The sequence below is a fragment of the Tupaia chinensis genome, unplaced genomic scaffold, assembly GCF_000334495.1.
Source record: "Tupaia chinensis unplaced genomic scaffold, TupChi_1.0 Scaffold000225_1, whole genome shotgun sequence".
Classification (NCBI taxonomy): Eukaryota; Metazoa; Chordata; class Mammalia; order Scandentia; family Tupaiidae; genus Tupaia; species Tupaia belangeri.
The window spans coordinates 4,655,790-4,675,486 of NW_006159700.1; the positions used below are offsets into that span (position 1 = coordinate 4,655,790).

At 36.2% G+C, this 19,697-nt stretch overlaps 1 pseudogene; it reads right to left on the minus strand.

Annotated features, from left to right (window-relative positions):
- Window positions 1–19,697, minus strand: part of LOC102502923 (eukaryotic peptide chain release factor subunit 1-like) — a 61,553-nt pseudogene that overhangs the window by 40,273 nt on the left and 1,583 nt on the right.

The following is a 19,697-nucleotide window of genomic DNA, read 5'->3' on the forward strand; positions in this document are numbered from 1 at the left end:
TTTATATGAAGGGCTTTACTTCAAAGAAACAGAAAAAGTACTTTTTGACAACCTTAGTATTTTTTCTTATAAAAATGTAAACATGTACAGCTGTTGGGATACAGTTATGGACATTTTAAGAACTCATTACTTTGTTTTATATTTTTTATTTTCCAAAAGGTGTGTGCATGTGCAAGGGAGAGACAGAGACAAGGGAAAAGGAGAAAGTCCCTCTGCAATGGGGCCTGGTCATTCTGCACTCCCTTTACCTCGTTTTCTCAGCTGCTGCACATATACAGATTGTTTTTCTATCTCCTGGTTCCAGGATTGAAACAGCACAGTTGGCCTTGTGGGTTCTGGCTACCTTAACCACTGGGCCAATACCCATAGGGTTGGTCCAGCCCATTATTTATTTTTAGTTATTTACTATATTTCTTTTTTGCGTGTGTTTCTTTTTTTTCCCATTTATTTATTTTTACATTTTTCCACAAACAATTACTTTGCATATCACAAAATTTTTGCTCATACTCCATAGTTCTTGACAGCTAATAAACAACTTTCAAATTTTTAGAGTACTGGGAACCAGCAGTTAGCATAATGGCTATGTCGCTGGACTCCGACATAGTCGACCGCAGTTCGCGTCCCGGACCCGGTGGCTTAAAACTCACGCCGGGCACGTGTGCGTGCGTGCCCAAGATCCCGAGAGGAGAATGGAGGAGAAGGGATTGTGGCATGATCATCCCCCCTGGGGGGTGATTTCTCGCTTTCTGTCTCTATGTCTCTCTCTTTCTGTCTGGCGAGCGCACGTGCTCTATAGCGAAAATCTCTAAAAAAAAAAATTAGAGTACTGAATTTTAAAGATAATGTTCAAAATATTTTTTATCATTTTTTTTGTGACTCTATAACAGCAGAAACAGTATGGTTTTAAATATTTTTGAGAAAATGTTTACATGTCAACTACTCAAATTGTTGAAAAGCAAATAAATGGTCAGAACACTAATTATACATAAACCTCAATTCAGCCCTGCCTACCAAGTATTCTGTGATATACCATCTGCTAGCAAAGATCAGTCTCTTTTGCTTCCTTCAAAGTCTTTCTCAAGATAATCCTCTGGTGGGACCAGTAGTTAGCGTAATGGCTATGTCGCTGGATTCCCACATAGTCAACCGTGGTTCGCGTCCCGGACCCGGTGGCTTAAACTCACGCCGGGCACGTGTGCGTGCGTGCCCAAAATCCCGAGGGGAGAATGGAGGAGAAGGGATTGCGGCATGGCCATCTCCCCTGGGGGGGGGGTGATTTCTCACTTTCTGTCTCTCTGTCCCTCACTGTCTGTCTGGCGAGCATATGTGCCCTATAGCAAAAACCTCTCCAAAAAAAAAAAAAAAAAAAAAAAAAAAGACACTGATTACATTGCTGGGCTGGAAAAGTCCAGGTTATTTTATGTTATAAATTCTTTCATGTATCTTCTCTAATCCTCTCTGGCAGGCAGAACTATTTATGGTGCCAGGACATCTTTCTAAGAGCTTCTGTTGGCTTACTTGAGATCCACCTTACTTCCATAGTTTTCTCATTAGTCTTCAGGTATGACACTCCAGTCAAAGCCCTGTCCAATAATGAGTATTTCTGATTTCTGACTCAACGCAGCAAGCATTATTAAACTGATACAAATAATCTTTCTGCCAGAAAATAAGAATACTCCCAAGTATTTCCAATTCAAGAAGGATCGGAAAAGAAGAAAAGTTTATGTTTCCATGTAAAGAAACAAACAAAAAATATTTTAACAAATTGCTGAACCTACCAACAACTCAAAAGAAAGTGAGATGTTTTAATTGGGACAACAAAGCAAAGTAAAAAAAAGAAATCAGTAAATGTTTTATTCAAAAGTCAGTACACACTTTAGCTTTAAAATGGCTTCTTGTCTGAATACTTTGGGAGTCTAGAAGATCTTTACTATATTTCTTTCACGAGTAAGACAGAGAGAGTGAGTCAGTCCCCTTCAGCAAGTGGTCATCTACAACTCCCACCATCCTTCCATCCGATCACGATCATGAGTGTGTATTTGCATGTGCCTATTCTGCTCAGGCCAGCCTGGACTCTGAATCCCCAGTCTTCACATGGATTACAAAATTACAAAATGGCACTCTGTCACCCGTGGCAAAATGGCCCTGAAAGCCCATTCCTAAGGTTCATACTGGTGTAGACATTAGTTTTGTATAATTCCTACTTTAGTGATTTTTTTTTCCACATTGCAGGGGTCTAGCATTACTTTTGTGTAATAGAGAATTTTGCCTTAGGATATGTGTGCTTGCTAGAGAGAGAGAGACAGAGACAGTGAGAGGGAAAGTGAAAAATCCCCCCCCCCCCGTCGCCATGGAAGATGGCCATGCTGCAATCCCTTCTTCACCATGGAAGATGGCCATGCTGCAATCCCTTCTCCTCCATTCTTCTCCCAGAATCTTGAGTATACATGCACATGTATCTGGTGTGAGATTGAAGCTATTGGGTGCAGAAATCGAACCACGGTTGGTCATGTGGTAGTCCAGCGACAGATCTGCTACACCATCTTCTGGTCCCTCACTTTTGTGTAAATATTTATGGGGAACCTGGGGACAAGAACCCTGGGCCTTCCCACATAGGTCTAGCATTGCAGAATTTTCAGTTACCACTGTGTCACTAGCTGGTTTTTATTTATTCCTATCTTACAGATAGTAAACTAAGGTTGATTCAATTTCAGAGACTTGTTCAAATTAATGTAGCTATGAATGGCATAGCTGGGTCAAGAGCTGTCATCCTTACACCTCTGTTTTATTGCCAGATTCTCCAGATTATCTCTATAGCTCACTTCTATTATATGTCATTTTAGTGGATCTTTTCATAAAAGACACTGTCTTTTCTCAAATAATGCTTTCATTTGGTATTAATCAGACATAGTCAAGAAAAAAATCTGATGTGCAGTGCTAATATGATGTCTTAAATTATGATTTGATATTTTAATCATTTTGTTGTCTTTTTTAATATGAATATCCTTTTCCTTGGGCTTTTGAAATAATACATCTTGAGAGTCCCCATTATATGCAAGGTTGTTTGGTTTCAACCACTCAAATTATGACAAATGCTAAAATTAATCAGTGTTGTTTTTTGTGTTTCCACTATTCAGCCTAAGAGTAAAGGCATCATATCCAACTGTCCCAACCCTTTCCAACCCTCAAATAATTTATCCACTCAGTAAATGTTTCTCTGCCTCGGTGTGCCAAGTTCTGGGCCAAAAATGTTGGGAATAATGTTAATAAGTGTACCAAATCCCTTGATGGAGATATTTAAAAACTAAAGTGGGGCCAGCAGATGGTGTGGTGGTTATGTTGCTAGACTCCCAGATAAGTGACTATGGTTTGAGTCCAGGACAGGGTAGCTTAGAAATCTGTGGGCATGTGCATGCATGCCCAAGATTCCTGGAGGATAATGGAGAAGAGATTGCAGTGTGGCCTTCTTCTCTGGGAGATGATTTCTCATTTTCCCTCTTACTGTCTTTCTCTGGTGAATGCATGCAGTATAGCAGAAACCTGGAAAAAAAACCAAAAACCAAAAAACAAAAAACAGCAAAACAAAAGTGAAAAAAATCCCCCAAAACCTCATATGAGTGAGGGACTATCAAATAATGACACAAAATATATAATTACAAATTGTCATGTACTGTGAAGGAAAAAAATATCAGAAAATAGATAATAGGGTACCTACCCTAGACTTTCAGTTCAGTAAACTGAACTCTTCCCCAAATAAGGAACGTATTGAAGATAAGTTAACTGAGGAAATGGGGTAATCTAGGAGAGGGACTGGAAGGATCAAGTTCTGAGGCTTGAGGGAACACTGACATCTGAGGAAAGGAAGGAGAGAAAAGTATAGCTAAAATCTAGAAGGCAGAAGGAAAAGTGGCATATGATGAAATGAGACAGATAGGAAGGGGGTTCTGTGCAGGCTAGCTTCAGATCATTGGAATTTAGGCAAAGATAAATGCAAAGCCACAGGATGGTTTTTAACAGGGGAATAACCAAAACACATTTGCATTTTTACAAGGCCATCATTTATTTGGCCATGAAAATGTGCTTTTTTTGTCCAATTCAAATAAAAAGAGAATTTGATCAGAAACATCTGATTCAAGCAGCCCAGTACATTAAAGAAAAAGAGAGTATTAGTTAATGAGTACAAATCACTCATGTCATTACTGGGATCAAAATGAATTTTAATTTTTAACATTGCAGAAAAATGTGAACAAATGTGCCCTTGGAAATTTACATAATTGTAAATACATTCCTAGTACCATGGGAGAATTTCTAATCTAAGCACAGTACAATGCCATCTATGTTTGGTATTGCATTTCTGAGTAGGAAGCTTTAGCACATTTTTCATAATGAATTTCAGAGCCCCAGTTGAGATTTTGTTCTCATATTGTTTTCTCATATGTCATGTGATGCCATCATTGAAGGTTTTAACTCATCAGGAAAATATGTTGTACTGTCTGAAGGGGCAGAAAGACAAAAATAGGCATGATTATATCTTCATGCAACCATTAAATTTCTCCTTTAAAGTAAGCCTTCTTTAATATTGAAAATGTATTAATGAAGTGAGATGGCAAAAAGAATAACCATCCTTCTTTCTTATAGTCCTCTTTCTTATTTTTAGAGGGAAGAGGACTCACATAGTTCCTTAAGAAAAAGTATAATTTTATTTCACAACATTTTCTATCAGTTATATTGGTTAAAATTGGGACCAGCAGTTAGCATAATGGCTATGTCGCTGAACTTCCATGTAGTCGACCGTGGTTCAAGTCCCGGACCCAGTGGCTTAAACTCATGCCGTGTGCGTGTGCGTGTGCATGCGTGCCCAAGATCCCGAGAGGAGAATGGAGGAGAAGAGATTGCGGTGCAGCCATCCCCCTGGGGAGTGATTTCTCACTTTCTTTCCCTCTGTCTCTCTGTGTCTTTCTGGTGAGCACACGTACCCTATAGGAAAAACCTCTCAAAAAAAAAAAATTGGTTAAAATGATTACCTGTAGCACAAAATGCTAATAGTAAGATTTTGCCAATCTGACCATGACACTTAAGGGTATATTAATTTTCTGCAGAAAAAGTAAAAAATCATGAACTATTGCTTAATCCAAAAGAGCAGAAGTTGTAGGGCCCGTGCTCCTCATTCATGAATATATATACTGACAAACTGTACATAACAGAAGCCTGAGTGTCAAGGGGTTCCAGGTGAAAACAAGCAGTTAACTTAGGTCAGTAGTTCTCACCTCTGAATACACATTAGCATTATCTGGGGAAGTTTACAATCTATCACTCCTGGGATTCTGGTTGGACAATAAATTAGTTTCTCTAGATTTGGCTCTGAGTATCACCTTCATTTAAAATCTCTCCAGATTTTTTGACATGCAGCTATATTTGAAAACAACTAGTCCAGACAAAGGATCTTTTTTTCTAACTCAGTATTCTTCTATCTTTATCATCTCAATTTTTCCAATTGTTTTATTTCCTGTACTCACATTATTTTACCCATAGTTAAACCTTCCAAAATTACTGGATGAAAAACAAGAGAGAAAACAGTTCTTTGGTTACTGAGTTCTATTATTTACAAATTTTAAAAGCTTTAATGAAATACTATTAATATTAAAATGCACATATTTAATGTATGCATTTTAATTTCACTTTTCCTTATTTAATCTGGTGTCACTAGTCTTGCCATCTCACTCTGAATTACTGATCTCCTTATTTCTATCATTAACCAATCTTACATATTAAGTTCAATTGTATTCAACTAGAACTTTAACTCTTCCACTGTACTAAAGAATCTGCCTTGGTTCTAATTTGTCTACTGCAACAGCTTCTCTGCTTTATATAACAAATGTCTGTGCTATAAGGCCGAAACTGAAAGTTTGGAAGATATAGTAGTAGGGAGGGCAACTGTAACTCTCTTACTCACCCCCATATTACTCCTGTCCTTATGGGTAAGAGAGGGAGGGGAGCGGGGGAAAATATGTTTAATTGACACAAAATGAAAAATTATTTGCCGATGATAATGTATATGGTAATATCTCTGTCTTGATTGATATGCATCATATTTGTGCTGGAAAAAGTAATGTTGTTAATGTACATAGTGATTAAATGTAAATTAAACAACAACAACAACAAAACTCTGGCCTTCCATGTATCACATCTCTACTACTGCCACAGAGTTAGGTGCTCAGCTCCTGACATCTTGCTCATCCCTTTGCTGCTTTTAGTCCTATTAGATGCTACCCTATGTGTACCCCTTACTCTGAGGCTTCTGTAAAATAATGAATACAATTAAGTACACAGGCAATAAGTACAACCAGTATGTGCCATGGGTTGTATGAGAGCCAGCACAAAAGGTCATCTAATCCAAACATAAGAATCAAGAAAAGTGGAATTTTCTAAGCCAAGATCTGCAGGATAAATAAGGATACCAAGAAGAGCAAGTAGAAAGAGAACATATGAAAAAGCTCAGGGCTAAAGACAATATTCCATAGTCCCAGCATTTAAGTAATTTGAACTGACTTACATACAGGGTGCAGTAGGATAGTAGAAAGTGATGAACCTAGAATAACAATTTTGAACTCCATTCTACAGGATTTTAAGCAGGAATTATAAAATAATATGAGTGTAAGGTATTAGTGTTATTTTTGTAATTATTATTAATAATATTATTACTCCTATATATATGTAGGCTTTTGTTTGTTTGTTTGTTTTGCAATTCTGCATCCTTTTATTTATAAACAAGTTGGAAATGCTGTGTTTGACTCGGGAGCAAGAGTGGGTAGGAGAAAGGATGAGGGTTCCTTGATATATATTGAAAAGAGGACAAGGAAATTAAAAGTTCTTTTCTTCATCTTTTCTTCTTTCTCTTCTCCCTCTTCCTCTCCCTCTTCTTCTTTTTCTTCTTTTAAATTTTATGCCATAAGGCATATGCACTTATTAGAGACAGATGAAAAGTGAGAACTCACTCCCTGGGGGGGATGGCCAGTATGCTGCAATACCTTCTCCTCCATTCTCCTCTCAAGATTTTGGGCATACATGCACACACACCCAGTGTGATTTTCACGTCGCTGTGTCCAGAACTTGAGCTGTAGTCAGCCATGTGGGAATCCAGTACCTTAACCCCATGCTACCTGCTGACTTCTTAAAATAAAAACCCTTAATTTAATTTATTTAAAAACAAAAAATTTTCGGGACCAGCAGTTAACGTAATGGCTATGTCGCTGGATTCCCATGTAGTAGACCGTGATTTGCATCCCGGACCTGGTGGCTTAAAACCCGGTGGGTGTGTGTGCGTGCCCAAGATCCCAAAAGGAGAATGGAGGAGAAGGGATTGTGGCATGGCCCCACCACCGGGGAGTGATTTTTCACTTTCTGTCTCTCTGTCTCTCTCTGTCTGGCGAGCGCACACACCCTATAGCAAAAACCTCTTCAAACAAACAAACAAACAAACAAACAAAAAATTCAAGTTTTTTTTTTCTTTTTAAATTTGCCAGAGGGTACATGTGCTTGTCACAGAGAGAGCTAGAGAGGAAAAGTGAGAAAGCACATCCCACAGGGAATAGACACATCTCATTCTCTTCTTTCTCCTTTTCTCCTTCCTTTTGAGACTTTGGACACATGGACTTGGAATGTTTTCAAACCACCAAGTACAGGACTTGAACTGTAGAGTCAGTCATGTGGGATCTAGTTGCCTCAACCCCTAGGCCGTGGGCTGGCCCATGGATTCTTAAATAATACTAATAACGTATTATTTAATTTAGCTCTATTTTTCTCCTACCTCTGCATTTTATACAATTGCATATGTATTTATAGAAAGTTAGAGCTGCCTATACATGCTTTCTTAGACAAATAGGGATTGATTGTGAAACATTTCCTTAATCACAACCTCTGTGACAGCATCCACAATGGAAAAAGGGGAGATGTGGTAATTGACTCTAATCTGATTATATTTTATCAATGGGGAAAGAAAGGTTTTAAAATTAGAGGTAGATGCTCTAGAATTTTGTAGTAGAATGAAAATTTTAAGGCAGAAGTTATTTATAAAGGCTATGTTGATCCTTTCCAGGTCGCTCTGTGAAAGAAGACGTTGGATTTTCCTTTGAAGTCCAGAAATGGAACCTCAAGATGGAACAGTGTCCTGATTCTTTTGAGGACTTTAATTTTGTTTCATTCTGTTCTTATTAAAGCTGACCTAAAATGTCCTTAAAAGTTTAAGCATTGTGTTGTTTTCTACCTCCCAAACTCATATTTTCACAGGACTGAAAATTCAATTATATTGATACATTGCCCATTGTACACCATTTCAAAATTTGTCAAATGTGTTCATTTGCATTACCTTGACAACATTTTGGAGGCTTGGCTTTCACTAGCTCACCATGTTATTATTATCATTTTGGTATAGAACTTCACATGGTCAAAGAAATGAAAATAAGATCAGAGTAATTCAAATAACCAGCAGCTAATCAGAAATTCTTACCTTTATCTAAATATGCATTTTCAAACTTATTTGATTTTTTAAATAACTTATATCCAAAGCATATAGTAATAATTAACCATACAGGCAGAATTATTTATTGTTGTCCATATGTTAATCTTCATGATGAGCATTATTTTAAACTTAAAGGTTTAAAACAAATGCTTTTCCTTATGCGTTTATAAATAAGAGAATTTATCATTCTTACACATCTATTTAGACACTAAACCAGAAGGTAAGATGTTTAGCATTATTTTCTAAGAATAAGCAATAAGCTGTTTTGGTTTTATGTAAAAATATTTTATACCAGTAATTAAAGAAAGTGAATGCATTGTGTAGTGAGATTTTCTTAGTGAAATGGGAATATTTCTCTGATTACTTATTTGGAAACTGTAGTAGAGAAGCATATTGTTTTGAAAAATAATGGCATAGGTAAAAGCAATAACACACAAGATATTCATTAAAAAGGCAAAGGGAACCAGCAGCTGAGGAAAACTGCAAGAAATTCATTGTGTTTGGGGATAATCTACTTAAGAAGTTGCTGACACATCTCTTCAAAGGGATGTATATCTAATATATTTAGAGGATGAAAGAATTTGCAGCAAGAGGAGTTAGCTTTAGGCTATATTTAAATCTCACACTCCAGTCTCAATGCTGCATCTACAATTACAATATCTTTTCCAAAATACACATTTTTCATCCACATTTTTGAGAAAATGATTTTTTTTTTACTTTCAGAGTATAATTTCCTCTTTCATGTACTTTTTAAAGTAAACTTTATAATGTAGCATTATTTTTGACTTAAAGAAAGGTTGTGATGTTGGCACAAAGAGTTTTGATATACCCTATATACTTCTTCTTGTTAATATTATGTTAGTATGTTAAATTTGTCATAATTAATAAATGAAATTGATGCATTATTATTAACTAAAGTCTATATTTACTGAAATTTGCTTAGTTTTAAACAAAGCTTCCTTTTTCTTTTGTAGATTCATATCCAGTATATCACCATTACATTTAGTTGTCACATATCCTAGTCTCTGACAATTTCTCATACTTTTCCTGTTTTGGAGGATTTTGAGTTTTGAAGAATACTAGTCAGATATTTTCTAGAATGTCCCTCAATTGTGATTTATCTAATGCTTTTTACTATTAGATTGGGGCTGTGCTTTGGGGGAAGGAAGAACACAGTGGTAAAAGGCCATCGTCATCATATTTTTACTAAGGTACATCTATCAATGTGACTTGTCTTGATCACTTGGCTGAGGGAGTGTTTGTCCACTTTAGCCACTGTAAAGCTATTGTCTGTTCCTCTTTCCACGCTGAATAATACAGAAAGAAGTCATCACATACAGCCCATACTTAAGAAGTAGAAATTACATTTTATTTTTTGAAATTAGAATATCTAAATAAATTGGAATTTTTCCATAGAGGGGATTTTTATTCTCTTCCATTGAAAAAAATTATTCAGTTATTTATATCAGTAGGGATTTGTAGATATTTATTTAGTACTTTGGGCTATAATTCAATTAAGTTCATTTATCTTTTGACTCTTTTTTGTTTTTCAACTTTGGCTGCCACTTTGATTTACTGCATCACTGTGTTTAAAAAAATTTACCACAAGGTGCTATAGCTCATTTATGTAGTTCCTGCGTTAGTTGTAGAATCAGCCATTTTTTTTTCAGAATGTCTGGATGCTTTTATTAGAGAATGCTATAACAAAACAAGATCTGACAATATGAAGGTTCCACAAAAAACTGAAATAATACTGTCAGATGATCCAGCATTCCCATTCCTAGATATATAGCCAAAGCAAAGGAAATCAGTATGCCATAAAAATATCTATGCCTGATGTTGACTGTACCACTATTCTCAATAGCCAAGATAGAAAATTAACCTAAGTGTGCATCAACAGAAAAATGGATAAAGAAAATGTGGTGCATATATATAAACATACATGTTCACTATACATATATATACATATATATATATATATATACACACACACACACACACACACATATACATACACACACACTATATATTGTGTATTGTGTGTGTCTGTATGAATACAATTCAGTGATTAAAAAGATGAACTATTGTAATTTGAGTTTAAATGGGTGATGGGTGAGCATGGAAGACCTTATGTTAAATGAAATAAGAAAGACACAGAAAAACAAATACCACATATTCTTCCTCAAAAGTAGAAATTTTAAAAAATGATCTTATAGAATTAGAGAGACAAATAATGACTACTAGAAATTGGGAAGGATGGAGAGGGAAGCCTATAGGGATGTTAATTCAGAGAAACAAAATTTCGTGTATATAAGAGAAATAATTTCTAATGTTATATTGATAAAATCCCATGGGGAAGTGTAGTTGACAGCAATTTACTGCATCTCTCAGAGTAACTATAAAAGAGGGTTTTGAATATTCTCAACACAAAACAATGACAAATGGTTGAGATGACATGTACACTAATTACTCTGAATTAGTCATTACATGTCGTATTATTATACTAAAAAATCACATTGCAGCCCCACAGATACATACAATCATTTCAATTTAAAAGGGGAAGAGACGGGAACCAGCAGTTAGCGTAATGGCTATGTCGCTGGACTCCCATGTAGTCGACCAGGGTTCGTGTCCCGGACCCGGTGGCTTAAAAAACTCACGCCGGGCGCGTGTGCGTGCGTGCCCAAGATCCCAAGAGGAGAATGGAGGAGAAGGGATTGCGGTGTGACCATCCCCCCTGGGGGGTGATTTCTCGCTTTCTGTCTCTATTTCTCTCTCTGTCTGTCTGGCGAGCGCACGCGCCCTATAGTGAAAATCTCTCAAAAAAAAAAAAAAAAGGGGAAGAGACCAGCAGATGGTGTAGGGGTTACACCACTGGACTCTCCCATGGCCAGCCACAGTTCACGTCCCAGACTCTGTGGCTTGAAACTCACACAAGGTGCATGTGCATGCATATGAAAATCCTGAGAGGAGAATGGAGAAGGGATTGCATTGTGGCTGTCTCCCATGGGGGGAGGGGGTGAATTCTCTGTTTCTGTTTCTCTGTCTCTTCTGTGTGTGAATGCACATGCTCTATTGCAAAAATCTTTCTTATAACAAAGTTAAAAAATAAAATGGGGAAAACAAAATCTAGGTACTAGGTGTGCTGTTGCTATCAGAATGTCATTGAGTCAAGGTCCCTTAGCTTACCGAAAAAAGAAATGCATGTGGATAAACTTACCTGTGCATATATACATATCTATTATTTATTATATATATATCTAATATTAATTTATGCAGTCATCGGTGATTTATGTTAAGGGACCTTGGAATTCATACTGAGGTCTTCAACTCTAATCCATAGCTACATGGATATTCTTTCCTCTTTATTCATCGGTTAAACTCTCACTCTAAAAGTGAGAAACCTGTCTCCATCATCTGCCATCCAGTTACTTAATTGTTAAATTATAATATATATGTAAAGCAGTATCATTGTTTAACCCATTTCCTGTTAAATCCACTTTATCAACCAGAGTACAATCCTTATGTACAGTTTATTTTCTCCCTTAGTCTCACAAATTCCGGTCATATCCAAAGGTTTTATTTAGTTCAGCACATTTTTCTCCATCCCTTTGTCAGTGGTTGTTCTGCATATTAATATTATATGTTATACATATATTATACATATTCATATCCTATAATATTAAAACATATTAATATATATTATAAAAATATATTATACTATATGCATATATTATATTATATGCATATAATATATTGTAAATATATTTTACATTCTCTTGTACATTTCATTCCTAGGGTCCCTTGACCTAAATGATTTTTAAAATTTGCACACATTAAGATTCACCCTGTGTGATAAAATTCTGTGGATTCTGAAAAATAGCGCTATGTTTCTGCCATCAAATTATCATACGGGGGGATCAGCAGTTAGTGTAATGACTATGTCGCTGGACTCCCATATAGTCAACCATGGTTCGCGTCCCGGACCCGGTGGCTTGAGACTCAGGCCGGGCGCGTGTGCATGTGTGCCCAAGATCCCAAGAGGAGAACAGAGGAGAAAGGATTGCAGCATGGCCATCCCCCCTGGGGGAGTGATTTCTCGCTTTCTGTCTCTCTGTCTCTCTCTGTCTGTCTGGCGAGCGCATGCGCCCTATAGCGAAAACCTCTCCAAAAAAATTATCATACGGAATAGTTTCATTGCTCTAAACAAACAAACATCAGCTTTTCAATCTTCTTTTCCCACCACCCGATCTCCTGGCAACCACTGATCTCTTTGCAGTCTCTATAGCTATGCCATTTTCAGAACATCATGCACATGGAATCAGGTAGCCTTATCAGCTTGTTTCTTTTATTTAGAAATACAGTTATGATTTCCCCATATTTTTATGTGCCTTGACAGCACATTTTTTAAAATTCATTGAATAATGTTTCATTATATGACGGTATCACAGCTTATTTATGTACTCATCTTTAGAAGGACATCTTTGTTGCTTCTTGTTTTTGGCAATTTTTAGTAACGATACTGTAACATTTATGTGGGGAAGATTTACATTACATATAGCCATACATTTCCAAATCTTGTGAGAATATCGAAGAGCACAGTTGCTGAAAATATGGTAAGATTATACCCAGTTTTCTAAGAAATTGCCAAACTATTTCAGAAATTTTTGCACTCTCACCAGCAATGGGTTAAATATTGTGGGGTTGGCATCTGAACCAATACACAGATGTGTAAATATTTTCTTCCCATCTATAGCCTGTCTTTTATTTTTCTTAATAACATCTTTGACAAAAATAGATGTTTTTAACTTCAATAAAGTCCAGCTTGTCATTTTTTTTTTCTTTCATGGGTTGTGATTTTGAGGTTTTCCTATTAATGTTTTGTTTATTTACTTAATTTGCTAGTTGTGTGTGCTTGCCAGAGAGAGAGAGAGAAAACAACTGCCATGGGAATGGTCAACTGTAATCCCTTCTGCTCCATTTTGATATCCGTTTGGGATTTGGGGCACACGTGTGCATATACCTCTGAAGTGTTTCAAGCTGTTGGGGCTGAGATTTGAGATGCCATCAACCAAGTTGGATCTGTCCTCTTCCTAACCCCTAAGCTATGGGCTGGCACTACCTGTCTGGCCTTTCTTAATCACTCCCTTATGATACTAAGGCTCAATCTTAAGCATTCTTATTTTTGTATTTTATTTCTCACAAGCTTCCAAATCTTTTATATGCCTAATCTCATATTCATTTCTCTAGCACAGGTATTTTGTTACTTCCAGGCCCCATAATCCAGCTTCCTAATTATAATATCACTCATATAATTAAATTTATCTTGGATTCTCCATGTTCTATGGAAAATATCTAATATAGGGATTTTTTTTTTTTTTTGGAGAGATTTTCACTGTAGGGCGCGTGCGCTCGCCAGACAGACAGAGAGAGACATAGAGACAGAAAGCGAGAAATCACCCCCCAGGGGGGATGGTCACGCCGCAATCCCTTCTCCTCCATTCTCCTCTCAGGATCTTGGGCACGCACGCACATGCGCCCGGCGTGAGTTTTAAGCCACCGGGTCCGGGATACGAACCGCGGTCGACTACGTGGGAGTCCAGCGACATAGCCATTACGCTAACTGCTGGTTCCCTAGGGATTCTTGAAGTCCATTTACTACTACCACTCTTGCCCCTCTTAGTTGCTCAGGCCAGAAGTCTTGTTATTGTCTTGCATTATTTTCCCTCACCTTGAACTTATGCATGAAATCCTCCCAAAAATCCTTTTACTTTAATCCTCCACTTCTCTTACTCTTCATCTCCGCCACTCACTCCAAGTTGCCAATATCTCTCTTGGGCCATGACACTATGTTTTCTGGTGTTCCTGCTTCCATTTTCACGCTTCTGTATCACTTTCCATATATAGCCTCTGCCTCATACCTTTCAATGATTTTTTTATTGTTCTCATCATTTACTTCAAATATCACACATGGTCTGTAAGATCTTATTCCTAAATATCAGGTTGTCAAAAAAGTCATGACACATTTTTGCATTGAAAAACATGGAAAATACATCAAGACTTTTCTATTTTGTCTTCAAATATTAGACTATAGTTATTTCTAACTTCTCAGTTGTCCTCTCTCTCTCTCTTCTTTCTCTATCTCTCCCTCTCCTCTCTCTCTCCCTCTCTCTCTCTTCTTTCTCTATCTCTCTCTCTCCTCTCTCTCTCCCTCTCTCTCTCTTTAGCGCCTATGTATATTGATTTGTTTATCTTGAATGTTCTTTCACTCACTGTTTACTTTACAAGATATTAATCATTCTTAAGGTCATAGCTTACTGCATTATTTTGGAAAATGCCTTCCCTGGCACACCAATATGAAATGCCTTTCTTATAATTATAGATCCTTTCGTACTACCCTGAAATTTTCTTCTATAGAATTCCACATGTGAATTTTCCTATCCAATTACACAAAGAATTAAAGTAAAAAGCCAGGCATCTTCTTGTAAAAATTCACTTTAAACTCTCTTTTAAAGTTTTGTATTCATGTATGTATGTATGTATGTATTTTATTGCCAGAGGGTGTGTTTACTCATGTGTGAAAAAGAGAGGGAGAGGAATCACCTCCCATTCAGATGTGGTCACAATGGAATCTTTTTTCCTCTATTTCTCCTTCCTGTTAGAATTTTGGACATGCATGCACATGGTTTTGGAGTCTTTCAAGCAGCTGGGGTCAGGATTTGTACTGTTGTCAGTCATGTGGGATCTGTCTTTCTATGTATAAATCTTAAGCACTGCACTAAAGAACCACTCCTTCTTTCAAATTTGAAGATGGTGCCCAGACTTATTATCTGGTTATCTCTTTTAACTGAAAGTGAGGCTTTTGGGCATTAGAGAATTTAATAACTTCTCTATTTTTTTCTCTGCCACATATTTGATCACCAAGAATATTAATAGATACTTCTGGGAGTAGTAGCCAATACTGCCTTTATGTAGTAAAATGGTTATATAAACTATTTAATCAGGAGGCACAGTGAATTTCAGTAAAGGAATTTTATATACTAAGTTTAATGCTTTAGAAACAAAATATTGGCAGTGACAGAATTATATAGGTGAAAAAAAAGGAAATAATTTCTTTCTTCAACTTTCAGATTGAATTAATAGGTTTTAATAATACTCAATGAATCTTACTTTTCTAAGAAAATGCAGTAGAAAGTGGATGGGTATATTTTGAGACCTGAAGGATGAGATTATATCCATAAAATATAAGTTGATTAGTTAGTGATATATTTTATCCTACCCCTTCCACCTTAGATTTATGTTTTTGTCCAGTTTTATATAGCTTCTACTTTAAATACCTTCTGCATTTCAAATTTAGTTGGGTGATCTGTCATCAAATTTAGCTACACATGATGGTGCTAGATTCCCTTCATATTTTTTTCCTAAACTTTTCCTACTTATATATTATCCTACTAACTGTATGAAAAGGTGTCACTTTATGGACAACTCCAGAAATGAAATAAAATGATTTTTAAAACATCTCCTTTTTGATAGGCATTTATATTTAGTTGTAAAATCCTTCTGCTATTTCACATAGTTACCCCTGAGATTTCCTTCCTATGTCACCCTGAGCATTGTCCTAGATGTCATTTCTTCTAGAACCACTTCTGTAACTGTCATTTTACAAGATAATCTTTCAATACTCTTTATCTCTCTGGCCCTGCAATCTGTGCTCATATTTTCCCATTACCCAATAGATCCAGTCCCTGGACCTTATTCCACAAAATGAAATTCTTTAATGCATTCTTTCTCCTTAGCTCGCTATTCCCAAACAATTTTCTGAACTTGTTTCCAGGGAGTCTAATATAAATTTTGCTCTTCCTCCATGTTTAAATTTTTTCCTTGTGCAGAGTAATGCCACACTTCTAGGATTATTTTCCCCTAAAGCCTACCAAAATCTTCTTTCACTCTCTTTCCCAGTATCTCCTGTTCTTTTTTAAAAATAATGTGTAATTTTATTTTACCTCTTTCAGAAAATCTTTCTAGTCTTATAAATGAGTTAAGAATCTTGCTTAATTTGTATGTGCATGAAATTTTATAAGACCATTTCTCTCCTTTTTCCCATTTATTTATTTCTAAATTCTATTTTTAAAATGTGTTATACTTTATTTTTATATAACGTACTTACACATTATCTTTTATTTGATGACCATGCATTTCTTCATCTTATATATGCATATGAATAAGAGTTATTGTAAGGAACAGAAAACATCTTCAAATTAAGCCTCAAATAAAAGTTTTGATAAATTTGGAATACTTCTCATAACCAAGAGAACAAATTTAGCTTGGAATATTGAGAGATACAAGTAGAGGTTGGTTGAGAATCTACAAATAGAACTACCTTATGATCCAGCAATCACACTCCTTGGTATCTACCCAAAAGACAGAAAAATTCTTCATTGGAAAAATGCTTGCACATCGATGTTTATTGCGGCACTATTCATGATTACTAAGACATGGAACCAATCCAAATGCCCTCGTACAGATGAATGGATTGAAAAACTGTGGCACATATACTCTATGGAATACTAATCAGCCATAAAACCCAACAAAACCCTGGCTTTTGACAGAAAGTGGAAAAATATGGAAGAGTTACTGCTGAGTGAATCAAGCCAGATATGAAGGAGAGACATTGTATGTCCCCACTTAATATATACTGAGGGTCTGCACTCTATGACTGAAACTGATTGACTAAAGGCTATACAAACACAAGAGGTGGGTGTGAATGCGAGATATGGTGTGTGTGGAGGAGTGGGGACTAAGGTATGACATTTGGAGGAGGGATACAGAGGCAGAACATTGACGGGATGGGAAGGTGTGGTGTTATCGGTTGAAGACAATTTGAGCAACTGGACTGGGGAGAAACGTTCACATATTGAAATGTTCACTTTGTAAGCTAAACAATGTGATTGAATGTATATGAAAATTAAAAAAATAAAGAAAAAAATAAAGAAAATACCACAGATATCAAAGCACTCAGGCTTAAAATAAGTCAGTTTACTGCGTATTGGGGGTGGAGGAATACACAGGCAAAATAAATTAACAAAAGAGCAGGAAAACTAAACATTTTCAAGTGACTATTTTTTTTTTTTTTTTTCTGAAGTGGCCGTGACTGTCAGATGTAGCACCATGTTAGGACTACCCATGATCTTCAAGACAGTATACCTACTGACATTTTAAGTATGACACCAAACCACTTCCACTTAACAACTAAATTTAAAAACACATACTGAGCATTAATTTATTTCATCCTTCCAGCAGAACCCTCTACAGTGGCAAAAGGAGAAAACCTATAACAAACCGCGAGTAGGTACTTATTGCCCGGATGTGTCGAAGTTGAGAAAAGTTGTAAGATTTAAGCAACTCGTCTACAGAATTTCAACAGGACATTCCTGGAAAATTATTTGCTGATGATAACATGTATGCTGATGTGCTTGATTGAGCCAATATACAGTGTATTCTAGATGGGAAATCTCATTTTGTATGCTGTAATGATGTACAGTGAGTGAATGTAAACAAATAAAGAAACAAACAAATGCATGTGGGGGAACATCCCAGGGAGACCAGGTCTTTTTAAAGATGTTCGCTCTCCTTGCTTTGCACTTTGCAATAGACATGCAGTTTCCAGAGAGAGAGAGAGAGAGAGAGAGAGAGAGAGAGAGCAGAAGCCATAGCTATATTCATGACTCAAGTAAAAGCTTGGCTAGTACATATGCACTGCCAGAGGAGGACCCAGTCACTTGACGCTCCCTGCCTCCATTGTGAATGACTTATAAATTCCACTCAAATCTTTACCTCACCACTGAGATGTCTAGTATGAAAATCAGTTGTATGAGAATAAGTCATGGTTTATAAATTCAATTGTGTGGGCATAGGGAGAGACATTATTTAATTTCTCAGCTTTTTCTTTTAGAATTTAGAATATTGCTTCTTATGAATATTCAAATGATGGAATTCTTCCCAAATTCAAACATCAACATTTAAAAATCCAGACATTTGAACATTACCTTTTTGTGACTGACCTAGAAAATAGGAAACATTTGTATTATAACCATCATCCCAGTTTTTAATCATGATTTTATATTTTTGCACAATGTTATAATGGTCATTCTTAATTCAGTATGAACACTTACACAATTAAAAGAAAACTTTCCTTTGTTGAGTTAGGATGTAATGGCAATATCTGTGCTAAAATAATGAAATGATTTCTTTTTTAAAAAAAGCTTTAAGTAACATTATGATTATCCTGAAAATGTCATTTGACTCCAAATATTTATCTTACCTTTGGTGTCTGATTGATTTGAAACCCAAAATAGAACTTGTAATTTTATGTGTCTTATATATTAACTTAATTACCTATTTCTAACATGCAATTTGCCAGATTTTATTGGCAGGATATATCACTATTTTTAATGAGCCTCATTTTGCAATAGGCCATGCTTTGAAAAATAAAAAGAGCAAATAATTAAATCAGGCTTCCTTCACTTAAATACATTGGCCTGATTAGACTCTTTAGTTTAATTTGCAAGGAAAAGATTGGAAGTTTTAAATTGCATTAGTTACTTTCGTTGTGATTTTCATTTATTTGAACTATGAATCTATTTAAGATATATAAAAGGAACTCATGATGTCTTTCCATTTAATCAAAATAAATGAATGTTTATAAAATAGATTGCATAGGTGTATATATGTGTATTTTTCAGATTCTTGGATTATTAAGCCCTCAGTTACTTAATTAAAAATTCTTAAACTCTAAAAAAGAGTCTAACTACAAAGAGATCTAGAATCATAACTCTTAATCACTTACATTAATTTCTTATTACCTAATAAAGTATTAACTGGTAACTCATTTATTTATTAAAAATAATATATTTGGGGGACCAGCAGTTAGCATAATGACTATGTCACTGGAGCTCCATGTAGTCGACCACAGTTAGAGTCCCAGACCCGGTGGCTTAAAACTCACACCGAGTGCGTATGTGTGCATGCCTAAGATCCTGGGAGGAGAATGGAGGAGAAGGGATTGTGGCGTGGCCACCCCTCCTGGGGGTGCTTTCTCGCTTTCTGTCTCTCTCTGTCTGGCTGGCAAGTACACACACCCTATAGCAAAAACCTCTCTCTCTCTCTCTCTCTCTCTCTC